The 12,858-nt window shown below is 39.1% G+C and overlaps 1 protein-coding gene across 3 annotated transcripts in view; it reads left to right on the top strand.

Moving 5' to 3' along the window:
- The window catches only part of SCAPER (S-phase cyclin A associated protein in the ER), a 535,605-nt gene that overhangs the window by 19,842 nt on the left and 502,905 nt on the right, over positions 1 to 12,858 (top strand). The window lies entirely within an intron of this gene.

The raw sequence follows: 12,858 nt of genomic DNA, 5'->3' as shown, positions 1-12,858 counted from the left end.
GCTGTGAGTTTTTCATATATGGCCTTTATTATGTTGAGATATATTAACTCTCAACCTACGTGGGTGAGGGTTTTAATCATGAATGGATGTTGTACTTTGTCAGGTGCTTTTTCTGCATCTATTGAAAGGATCATATGGTTTTTATCCTTTCTCTTGTTATGATATAGCAAGTTGATTGATTTGTGAATATTGAACCAGTCTTGCAACCCAGGAGTGAATCCCACTTAATCATGGTGAATGATTTTTTTATATTGTTGGATTTGGTTTGCTAGTATTTTGTTGAGGGTTTTTACATCTGTGTTCAATAGAGATAGTGGCCTGTAGTTCTCTTTTTTTGTAACGTCTTTATCTGATTTTGGTATCAGGATAATGCTGGCATAATGAATTTGGAAGCTTTTCTTCGTCTTCTATTTTCTGGAATAGTTTGATAGCATAGGTATTAACTCTTCATTAAATGTTGAGTAGAATTCGCTTGTTGAAGTTCTTTGGTCCTGGATTTTGTTTTTTGGGAGTTTGTTTTTTTGACTATTGATTCACATTGATTGCTGGTCATCAGTCTGTTCAGATTTTTTTTTTAAATTTTTTAATGTTTTATGTTTTTTTTTTTTTGAGAGCATTCTTACGGGTACCAGATAGAGTAATAGTGGGGGAGGGGCAGAGAGAGATGGAGACACAGAAAGTGAAGAAGGCTCCAGGCTTTGAGCTGTCAGCATGGAGCCCAACACGGGGCTCACACTTGGGAATTGTGAGATCATGACCTGAGTCACAGTTGATCGCTCAACTGACTGAGCCACCCAGGCGTCTCTGTTCAGATTTTCAATTTCTTCCGATTTCATTTTTGGTAGTTTATATGTTTCTAGAAATGTATCCATTTCTTCTAGGTTGTCCAATTTGTTGGCATATAATTTTTCATAATATTCTTTTACAATTCTTTGTATTTACATTATTTCTGTTGGTATTTCTCCTTTTTTCATTTCTGATTTTGTTTGAGTCCTCTCTGTCTCTCTCTTTGATGAGTCTGGCTAAAGGTTTATCAATTTTGTTGACTTTTTTAATTAAAAAACTTTTTTAATGTTTATTTTTGAGAGAGAAAGAGAGAGCAGGAGAGGGGCAGAGAGAGAGAGAGAGGGAGACACAGAATCAGAAGCAGGCTCCAGGTTTTTTTTTTTGGTTTTTTTTTTTTCAGTTTAACTTTTTTTTTTTTTTATGAAATTTATTGACAAATTGGTTTCCATACAACACCCAGTGCTCATCCCAAAAGGTGCCCTCCTCAATACCCATCACCCACCCTCTCCTCCCTCCCACCCCCCATCAACCCTCAGTTTGTTCTCAGTTTTTAACAGTCTCTTATGCTTTGGCTCTCTCCCATTCTAACCTCTTTTTTTTTTTTTTTTCTTCCCCTCCCCCATGGGTTCCTGTTAAGTTTCTCAGGATCCACATAAGAGTGAAACCATATGGTATCTGTCTTTCTCTGTATGGCTTATTTCACTTAGCATCACACTCTCCAGTTCCATCCACGTTGCTACAAAAGGCCATATTTCATTTTTTCTCATTGCCACGTAATATTCCATTGTGTATATAAACCACAATTTCTTTATCCATTCATCAGTTGATGGACATTTAGGCTCTTTCCATAATTTGGCTATTGTTGAGAGTGCTGCTATGAACATTGGGGTACAAGTGGCCCTATGCATCAGTACTCCTGTATCCCTTGGATAAATTCCTAGCAGTGCTATTGCTGGGTCATAGGGTAGGTCTATTTTTAATTTTCTGAGGAACCTCCACACTGCTTTCCAGAGAGGCTGCACCAATTTGCATTCCCACCAACAGTGCAAGAGGGTTCCCATTTCTCCACATCCTCTCCAGCATCTATAGTCTCCTGATTTGTTCATTTTGGCCACTCTGACTGGCGTGAGGTGATACCTGAGTGTGGTTTTGATTTGTATTTCCCTGATAAGGAGCGACGCTGAACATCTTTTCATGTGCCTGTTGGCCATCCGGATGTCTTCTTTAGAGAAGTGTCTATTCATGTTTTCTGCCCATTTCTTCACTGGGTTATTTGTTTTTCGGGTGTGGAGTTTGGTGAGCTCTTTATAGATTTTGGATACTAGCCCTTTGTCCGATATGTCATTTGCGAATATCTTTTCCCATTCCGTTGGTTGCCTTTTAGTTTTGTTGGTTGTTTCCTTTGCTGTGCAGAAGCTTTTTATCTTCATAAGGTCCCAGGAATTCACTTTTGCTTTTAATTCCCTTGCCTTTGGGGATGTGTCGAGTAAGAGATTGCTACGGCTGAGGTCAGAGAGGTCTTTTCCTGCTTTCTCCTCTAAGGTTTTGATGGTTTCCTGTCTAACATTTAGGTCCTTTATCCATTTTGAGTTTATTTTTGTGACTGGTGTGAGAAAGTGGTCTAGTTTCAACCTTCTGCATGTTGCTGTCCAGTTCTCCCAGCACCATTTGTTAAAGAGGCTGTCTTTTTTCCGTTGGATGTTCTTTCCTGCTTTGTCAAAGATGAGTTGGCCATACGTTTGTGGGTCTAGTTCTGGGGTTTCTATTCTATTCCATTGGTCTATGTGTCTGTTTTTGTGCCAATACCATGCTGTCTTGATGATGACAGCTTTGTAGTAGAGGCTAAAGTCTGGGATTGTGATGCCTCCTGCTTTGGTCTTCTTCTTCAAAATTCCTTTGGCTATTCGGGGCCTTTTGTGGTTCCATATGAATTTTAGGATTGCTTGTTCTAGTTTCGAGAAGAATGCTGGTGCAATTTTGATTGGGATTGCATTGAATGTGTAGATAGCTTTGGGTAGGATTGACATTTTGACAATATTTTTCCAATCCATGAGCAGGGAATGTCTTTCCATTTCTTTAAATCTTCTTCAATTTCCTTCATAAGCTTTCTATAGTTTTCAGCATACAGATCTTTTACGTCTTTGGTTAGATTTATTCCTAGGTATTTTATGCTTCTTGGTGCAATTGTGAATGGGATCAGTTTCTTTATTTGTCTTTCTGTTGCTTCATTGTTAGTGTATAAGAATGCAACTGATTTCTGTACATTGATTTTGTATCCTGCAACTTTGCTGAATTCCTGTATCAGTTCTAGCAGACTTTTGGTGGAGTCTATCGGATTTTCCATGTATAATATCATGTCATCTGCAAAAAGCGAAAGCTTGACTTCATCTTTGCCAATTTTGATGCCTTTGATTTCCTTTTGTTGTCTGATTGCTGATGCTAGAACTTCCAGCACTATGTTAAACAGCAGCGGTGAGAGTGGGCATCCTTGTCGTGTTCCTGATCTCAGGGAAAAAGCTCTCAGTTTTTCCCCGTTGAGGATGATGTTAGCTGTGGGCTTTTCATAAATGGCTTTTATGATCTTTAAGTATGTTCCTTCTATCCCGACTTTCTCAAGGGTTTTTATTAAGAAAGGGTGCTGGATTTTGTCGAAGGCCTTTTCTGCATCGATTGACAGGATCATATGGTTCTTCTCTTTTTTTTTGTTAATGTGATGTATCACGTTGATTGATTTGCGAATGTTGAACCAGCCCTGCATCCCAGGAATGAATCCCACTTGATCATGGTGAATAATTCTTTTTATATGCCGTTGAATTCGATTTGCTAGTATCTTATTGAGAATTTTTGCATCCATATTCATCAGGGATATTGGCCTGTAGTTCTCTTTTTTTACTGGGTCTCTGTCTGGTTTAGGAATCAAAGTAATACTGGCTTCATAGAATGAGTCTGGGCGTATTCCTTCCCTTTCTATTTCTTGGAATAGCTTGAGAAGGATAGGTATTATCTCTGCTTTAAACGTCTGGTAGAACTCCCCTGGGAAGCCATCTGGTCCTGGACTCTTATTTGTTGGGAGATTTTTGATAACCGATTCAATTTCTTCGCTGGTTATGGGTCTGTTCAAGCTTTCTATTTCCTCCTGATTGAGTTTTGGAAGAGTGTGGGTGTTCAGGAATTTGTCCATTTCTTCCAGGTTGTCCAATTTGTTGGCATATAATTTTTCATAGTATTCCCTGATAATTGTTTGTATCTCTGAGGGATTGGTTGTAATCATTCCATTTTCATTCATGATTTTATCTATTTGGGTCATCTCCCTTTTCTTTTTGAGAAGCCTGGCTAGAGGTTTGTCAATTTTGTTTATTTTTTCAAAAAACCAACTCTTGGTTTCGTTGATCTGCTCTACAGTTTTTTTAGATTCTATATTGTTTATTTCTGCTCTGATCTTTATTATTTCTCTTCTTCTGCTGGGTTTAGGCTGCCTTTGCTGTTCTGCTTCTAGTTCCTTTAGGTGTGCTGTTAGATTTTGTATTTGGGATTTTTCTTGTTTCTTGAGATAGGCCTGGATTGCAATGTATTTTCCTCTCAGGACTGCCTTCGCTGCGTCCCAAAGCATTTGGATTGTTGTATTTTCATTTTCGTTTGTTTCCATATATTTTTTAATTTCGTCTCTAATTGCCTGGTTGACCCACTCATTCGTTAGTAGGGTGTTCTTTAACCTCCATGCTTTTGGAGGTTTTCCAGACTTTTTTCTGTGGTTGATTTCAAGCTTCATAGCATTGTGGTCTGAAAGTATGCATGGTATAATTTCAATTCTTGTAAACTTATGAAGGGCTGTTTTGTGACCCAGTATATGATCTATCTTGGAGAATGTTCCATGTGCACTTGAGAAGAAAGTATATTCTGTTGCTTTGGGATGCAGAGTTCTAAATATATCTGTCAAGTCCATCTGATCCAATGTCTCATTCAGGGCCCTTGTTTCTTTATTGACCATGTGTCTAGATGATCTATCCATTTCTGTAAGTGGGGTGTTAAAGTCCCCTGCAATTACCACATTCTTATTAATAAGGTTGCTTATGTTTATGAGTAATTGTTTTATATATTTGGGGGCTCCGGTATTCGGCGCATAGACATTTATAATTGTTAGCTCTTCCTGATGGATAGACCCTGTAACTATTATATAATGTCCTTCTTCATCTCTTGTTACAGCCTTTAATTTAAAGTCTAGTTTGTCTGATATAAGTATGGCTACTCCAGCTTTCTTTTGGCTTCCAGTCGCATGATAAATAGGTCTCCATCCCCTCACTCTCAATCTAAAGGTGTCCTCCGGTCTAAAATGAGTCTCTTGTAGACAGCAAATAGATGGGTCTTGTTTTTTTATCCATTCTGATACCCTATGTCTTTTGGTTGGTGCATTTAATCCATTTACATTCAGTGTTATTATAGAAAGATACGGGTTTAGAGTCATTGTGATGTCTGTATGTTTTATGCTTGTAGTGATGTCTCTGGGACTTTGTCTCACAGGGTCCCCCTTAGGATCTCTTGTAGGGCTGGTTTAGTGGTGACAAATTCCTTCAGTTTTTGTTTGTTTGGGAAGACCTTTATCTCTCCTTCTATTCTAAATGTCAGACTTGCTGGATAAAGGATTCTTGGCTGCATATTTTTTCTGTCTAGCACCCTGAAAATCTCGTGCCAATTCTTTCTGGCCTGCCAAGTTTCAAAAGAGAGATCAGTCACGAGTCTTATAGGTCTCCCTTTATATGTGAGGGCACGTTTACCCCTTGCTGCTTTCAGAATTTTCTCTTTATCCTTGTATTTTGCCAGTTTCACTATGATATGTCGTGCAGAAGATCGATTCAAGTTACGTCTGAAGGGAGTTCTCTGTGCCTCTTGGATTTCAATGCCTTTTTCCTTCCCCAGTTCAGGGAAGTTCTCAGCTATGATTTCTTCAAGTACCCCTTCAGCACCTTTCCCTCTCTCTTCCTCCTCTGGGATACCAATTATGCGTATATTATTTCTTTTTAGTGTATCACTTAGTTCTCTAATTTTCCCCTCATATTCCTGGATTTTTTTATCTCTCTTTTTCTCAGCTTCCTCTTTTTCCATAACTTTATCTTCTAGTTCACCTATTCTCTCCTCTGCCTCTTCAAGCCGAGCTGTGGTGGTTTCCATTTTGTTATGCATTTCGTTTAAAGCGTTTTTCAGCTCCTCGTGACTGTTCCTTAGTCCCTTGATCTCTGTAGCAAGAGATTCTCTGCTGTCCTGTATACTGTTTTCAAGCCCAGCGATTAATTTTATGACTATTATTCTAAATTCACTTTCTGTTATATTATTTAAATCCTTTTTGATCAGCTCATTAGCTGTTGTTATTTCCTGGAGATTCTTCTGAGGGGAGTTCTTCCGCTTGGTCATTTTGGATAGTCCCTGGCGTGGTGAGGACCTGCAGGGCACTTCCCCTGTGCTGTGGTGTATAACTGGAGTTGGTGGGCGGGGCCGCAGTCAGACCTGATATCTGCCCCCAGCCCACCCCTGGGGCCACAGTCAGACTGGTGTGTGCCTTCTCTTCCCTTCTCCTAGGGGCGGGATTCACTGTGGGGTGGTGTGGCTCGTCTGGGCTACTTGCACCCTGCCAGGCTTGTGATGCTGGGGATCTGGCGTATTAGCTGGGGTGGGTAGGCAAGGTGCACGGGGGCAGGAGGGGCAGGCTTAGATCGCTTCTCCTTAGGTGATCCACTTCAGGAGGGGCCCTGTGGCAGCAGGAGGGAGTCAGATCCGCTGCCGGAGGTTTGGCTCCGCAGAAGCGCAGAGTTGGGTGTTTGCGCGGAGCGAGCAAGTTCCCTGGCAGGAACTGGTTCTCTTTGGGATTTTGGCTGGGGGATGGGCGGGGGAGATGGCGCTGGCGAGCACCTTTGTTCCCCACCAAACTGAGCTCTGTTGTCAGGAGGCTCAGCAGCTCTCCCTCCCTTTGTCCTCCAGCCTTCCCGCTTTCCGAGCAGAGCTGTTAACTTATGACCTCCCAGACGCTAAGTCGCGCTTGTTGTGGGAACACAGTCCGTCAGGCCCCTCCGCTTTTGCAAGCCAGACTCGGGGGCTCTGCTTGGCCGGCGAGCCGCCCCTCCGCCCCTGCTCCCTCCCGCCAGTCCGTGGAGCGAGCACCACCTCGTCGCCCTTCCTACCCTCTTCCGTGGGCCTCTCGTCTGCGTTTGGCTCCGGCGACTCCGGTCTGCTAATCCTCTGGCGGTTTTCTGGGTTATTTAGGCAGGTTTAGATGGAATCTAAGTGATCAGCAGGACGTGCAGTGAGCCCAGCGTCCCCCAAGCCGCCATCTTGCCCCCAGTCCAGCAGGCTCCAGGTTTTGAGCTGTCAGCACAGAGCCCAACACAGGGCTTGAACTCACCAACCTTGAGATCATGACCTGAGCTGAAGTTGGACAGTTAACCGACTGAGCCACTCAGGCACTCCTGTTGATCTTTTTGAAGAACCAGCTCCTTATGGGGTACCTGAGTGGCACAGTTGGTTAAGCGTCTGATTTTGGTTCAGGTCATGATCTGTGGTTCGTGAGTTCAAGCCCCACATCAGGTGCAGTGCAGTGCTGAGCCTGCGTGGGATTCTTTGTGTCTCTGTCTCTCTGCCCTCCCCCTCCATTTGCATTCTCTCTCTCTCTTTCAAAATAATTAAACTTAAAAAAAACAACAACAACAAACCAGCTCCTTATTTCATTGTTCTGTTGGTTTTTTAGTTTCTGTTTCATTTATTTCTTCTCTCATCTTTATTATGTCCTTCCTTGTACTGGTTTTGGATTTTGTTATTCTTTTCATATTCCTTTAGGTGAAAGTTTAAGTTGTTTAAGATGTTTCTTTCCTCATGAGGTAGACCTGTGTTGCTCTAAATTTCCCTTTTAGAACAGCTTTTGCTGGATCCCAAAGATTTTGGACCGTTGTGTTATGATTTTCATTTGTCTACATGTATTTTTTTTTATTTTGTTTGAGTTTTTGGTTGATGTATTCATTGTTCAATAGCATGTTATTTAACCTCCATGTATTTGTGTTCTTTCCAGGTTTTTTCTTTTGGTTCATTTCTAGTTTCGTAGTGTTGTGGTTGGAAAAGATGCATGGCATGACTTCAGTCTCTTTGAATTTGTTGAGACTTGTTTTGTGGCCTAACACGTGATCTATTCTGGAGAATATTCCTTGTGCACATGAAAATAATGTGTATTCTGTTGTTTTATGATAGAATGTTCTGAGTATATCTGTTAAATTCTTCTGGTGCATTGTGTCATTCAAAGCTACTATTTCCTTGTTGATTTTCTCTTTGGATGAGTTATCTGTTGACATTAAGTGTGGTATTAAAATACCCTAGTATTACTGAATTACTGTCATTTACTTTCTTTGTGTTCCATACTAGCTGCCTTATGTATTTGGGTTCCACCATGTTGGGTGCATAAATATTTACAATTGTTGTATATTCTTGTTGGATTGCTCTCTTTATAATTATGTAGTATCCTTTTTGTCTCTCGTTACAGTCTTTGTTTTAATGTCTATTTTTTAAGTATTGCTACTCCAGCTTTCTCTTCCCTTTACATGATGTTTTTCTATCCCTTGGCTTTTTTTTTTTTTTTTTAATAATTTATTGTCAAGCTAGCTAACATACATTGTATATACAGTGTAGTTTTGGCTTCGGGAGTAGATTCCCATGATTCAACACTTATATACAACATCCAGTGCTCATCCCAACAAGTGTCCTCCTCAATGCCATCATCCATTTTCCTCACTCCCAACCCCTCACCCCCATCAACATTCAGTTCTCTTTTTTTTTATTAACTTTTTTTTAATGTTTGTATTAGAGAGAGAGAGAGAGTGAGAGACCATGAGCAGGGGAGGAGTCAGAGAGAGAGAGAGAGAGAGAGAGACAGAGAGAGAGACAGAGAGAGAGAGAGACATAATCTGAAGCAGGCTCCAGGCTCCAAGCTATCAGCACAGGGCCCAAGGTGGGGCTCAAACTCAACGACCGTGAGATCATTACCTGAGCTGATGTTGGATACTTAACCAACTGAACCACCCTGGCACCCAAAGTTTGTTCTCTGTATTTAAGAGTCTCTTATGGTTTGCCTCCTTCTCTGTTTGTAACTTATTTGTCCTTCCCTTCCTCTATTGTCTTCTGTTTCTCAAGTTGCACATGAGTGAAAACATGATATCTGTCTTTTTCTGAATGAATTATTTCACTTAGCATTGACTGTTGTTGATAGAGCTGCTGTAAACATTGGGGTACATGTGCCACCATGAATCAGCATTCCTGCATCCTTTAGATAAATTCCTAGTAGTGCAATTGCTAGGTCAAAGGGTAGTTCTATTTTTAATATTTTGAGGGACGTCCATACTGTTTTCCAGAGTGGCTGCACTAGTTTGCATTCCCACCAACCGTGTAAGAGGGTTCCCGTTTCTCTACATCCTTGCCAATATCTGTTGCTTCCTGAGTTGCTAATTTTAGCCACTCTGACCAGTGTCAGGTGGTGTCTCAGTGTGATTTTGATTTGTATTTCCCTGATGATGAGTGATGTTGAGCATCTTTCATATGTCTGTTGGCCATCTGGATGTCTTCTTTGGAAAAGTGTCTATTCATGTCTTCTGCCCATGTCTTCACTGGATTGTTTATTTTTCGGGTGTTGAGTTTGGTAAATTCTTTATAGATTTTCGATACTAACCCTTTATCCGATGTGTCATTTGCAAATACCTTCTCCCATTCTGTCAGTTGCCTTTCAGTTTTGTTGATTGTTTCCTTTGCAGTACAGAAGTCTTTTATCTTGATGAGATCCCAATAGTTCATTTTTGCTTTTATTTCCCTGGCCTTCGGAGATGTGTCGAGTAAGAAGTTGCTATGGCTGAGGTCAAAGAGGTTGTTGCCTATCTTCTCCTCTAGGGTTCTGATGGTTTCTTGTCTCACATTTAAGTCTTTCATCCATTTTGAGTTTATTTTTATGTATGGTGTAAGAAAGTGGTCCAGTTTCATTCTTCTGCATGTTGCTGTCCAGTTCTCCAGGCACCATTTGCTAAAGAGACTGCCTTTTTTCCATTGGATACTCTTTCCTGCTTTGACAAAGATGAGTTGGCCATACATTTGTGGGTCCGTTTTTGGGTTCTCTATTCTGTTCCATTGGTCTGTGTGTCTGTTTTTGTGCCAACACCATACTGTCTTGATGATTACAACTTTGTAGTAGAGACTAAAGTCTGGGATTGTGATGCCTCCTACTTTGGTTTTCTTCTTCAATATTACTTTGGCTGTTTGGGGTCTTTTGTGGTTTCATACAAATTTTAGGATTGTTTGTCTAGCTTTGTGAAGAATGCTGGTGTTATTTTGATTGGGATTGCATTGAATGTGTAGATTGTTTTGGGTAGTATCAACATGTTAACAATATTTGTTCTTCCAATCCATGAGAATGGAATGTTTTTCCATTTCTTTGTGTCTTCTCCAATTTCTTTCATAAGTTTTCTATGGTTAAACATATAGATCTTTTACATCTTTGGTTACATTTATTTCTATGTACTTTATGGTTCTTGGTGCAATTCCAAATGGGATCGATTTCTTGATTTCTCTTTCTGTTGCTTCATTATTGGTGCATAGAAATGCAACCGATTTCTGTACACTGATTTATGTATCCTGCAACCTTGCTGAATTCATGTATCAGTTCTAGCAGCTTTTTGGTGGAGTCTTTCAGGTTTTCCATGTAGAGTATCATGTCATGTGCAAAAAGTGAGTCTGAACTTCTTCTTTGCCAATTTAGATGCCTTTTATTACATTTTGTTGTCACATGGTCATCTATCTGTAAGAAACCAGAAAGTGTTATCTAGCTTTGTAGCAGGAGAAAAACCTAGTGGTTTTGGTGAACATATTATTGTCTCTGTCCCAGAGGCTGTTATAATAATTTATGCTTGACATGGTAATGGCTCAGACTAGGGTAATACTAGTGGATTTATAATTTCAAGATATATGTAGGGATAGAATTGGTAATACTTGATATTACCAATTCTAACAGATCTGAAAACAAAGTAGCTCATATAAAATTGCAATTTATTTTTGTCCATTGTGATAGTCCAGATAGCCTCAGTTCATCTATGGCTTTATTCAGTCTTTAGAAAGATGTGAAATACCAGTAAGATCTGACAAAGTTATCATTCTGTTAGGGAAATTGAACCAGTTACTCAGTTTCTGAGATAAGTTTGTGGTTTGTAAAAATGTAAATGCTACAATTCTTAGAGTTTTAATGTACTCCTGGTGTTCAGTGACTGGTAATGTTATCTTCATTCTATTTAAAATATGAAGGGCTTAGTAGTGGGAATTTAAAACAAAGGGTCTTGAGGCACCTGGGTAAGGCTCAGTCGGTTAAGCATCCGACTTTGGCTCAAGTCATGATCTTGTGTTTTATGAGTTCGAGCCCCACATGGGGACATGCTGACAGTGTGGAGTCTCCTTTGGATCCTCTGTCTCCCTGTCTCTGCTTCTTCCCTGCTTGTCTCTCTTTCTCTCAAAAATAAAATAAAAAACATTAAAAAAAACAAAGGTCTTTCCTGAATTATTTGAAAAGCTGTAAAACCATCTTAAAAAGGATGGGGATTTCATTTTATGAGCAAGTAGTATTATGGATGGATTTTGAAGAATTTATAAGGAGTAGATACTTTTATGGAGACACAAACATAAAAATTTAATAAATGGTGCTTGAAACCAGTTCAGGATTATGAACCAAGTTGCTTAAAGTGGAAATTATTCAGGAGAAAAATAGGTTGAAACTTCTTTTCCCAATCTAGGAGCAAGTCTCAGAAATTATATGCATAAATCATAAACTGAGAGTTAAACGTAAAAACTTTAATTCAAGACTGATATTTATTCCTTTTATTGAAACATTTAGTATTTGAACAAGCCTCTGCAAAATCTCCATATGGCACTAGGTGGCACACTGTGACTTTGGATGAAAATAATATATTTTGTTTAAGTCTCCTGGAAGAAAAGAACTTAGATGAAAATTTTGTTTGAAATAGATAATCTGTAATGTTATGAAGTATCTCAGAGTCATTTATTGAATACCAAGCCCTGATGCTGAGATTAAAATGTTTAAAACTACTGTACTTTAAGTTACTACTGACATCCTTACAATAATAGGGTTATTAAAAATGACTAGAATTTATTAGTTTATTGAAGAGTTCACTCAGCATATATTACAGAATGCACCTATACTTTTATGGAAAAATGATTTTCAGTCAGGCGTTGTCGTAAGATGAATGTTATACTGGTTTTGCATATGAAATATTAGAATTAAGAATTAAAATAAAGTCTTGAGCTAGTAGCTCTTTCTTTGAATGTGTGCATGTGTACTGAATGTAAAAGAACTAACTTTGCAAAATTTATGGTAGAACTGAAATATTTATAGAAGAAAAGAATATTAGATTTCCAGTTTTCTGTTCAGACATTACTGCAGCATTGCTATCTTGTGATAACTTTAGTTCCTAGAAATTCATGAATTTATGAAGACTCTTGAGTTAGAGAATAATGTATAGAATGATGGATTTTGTGATCTGATATGTATCTCCATTTATCTACCTATAAGATTTTATGTGATTGCATAATTATTGGAAATATCTGGAATTATTGGAAAAAGAGATGAAAAGCAGGCCACCTACTTAAACTTGTTCATCTGGCCTGAAAGAAATAGTTATACTCCTTGGTTAAACAATGCTTAGGTAACCTAAATGATAGATGCCAATCTAAGTTATCTATAGAGCTAATAATCATTGGGAGATGTGTTTAATCAAAAGGAGATTTTATTGTGTTAAATTTATTGGAAAGTATGGGAATAGAGATGATTCAAGAATTTTGCACAGGATGGAGTTGGAATAGTGGTCACAGATTAATGAGTTTTGGTGTAAGCTTATGAGTTAGGTAAGTAGATGCCACGTGTATATCCGGCGTAAAGTCAGAGGAATGAAAGAATGTAGGGGTAGGTATTTATTTTAAAGATGTAGAAGTTAAATTCTGGCTGCTTTCATACAAAAACTATGATTGAGTAGTTGTCACAGAGATTGTATGGCC

Source organism: Prionailurus bengalensis, chromosome B3 (assembly GCF_016509475.1).
Source record: "Prionailurus bengalensis isolate Pbe53 chromosome B3, Fcat_Pben_1.1_paternal_pri, whole genome shotgun sequence".
Taxonomy (NCBI): domain Eukaryota; kingdom Metazoa; phylum Chordata; class Mammalia; order Carnivora; family Felidae; genus Prionailurus; species Prionailurus bengalensis.
Note: the sequence above shows the minus strand (reverse complement) of the source record. Positions and strands in the feature narration are given on the sequence as shown.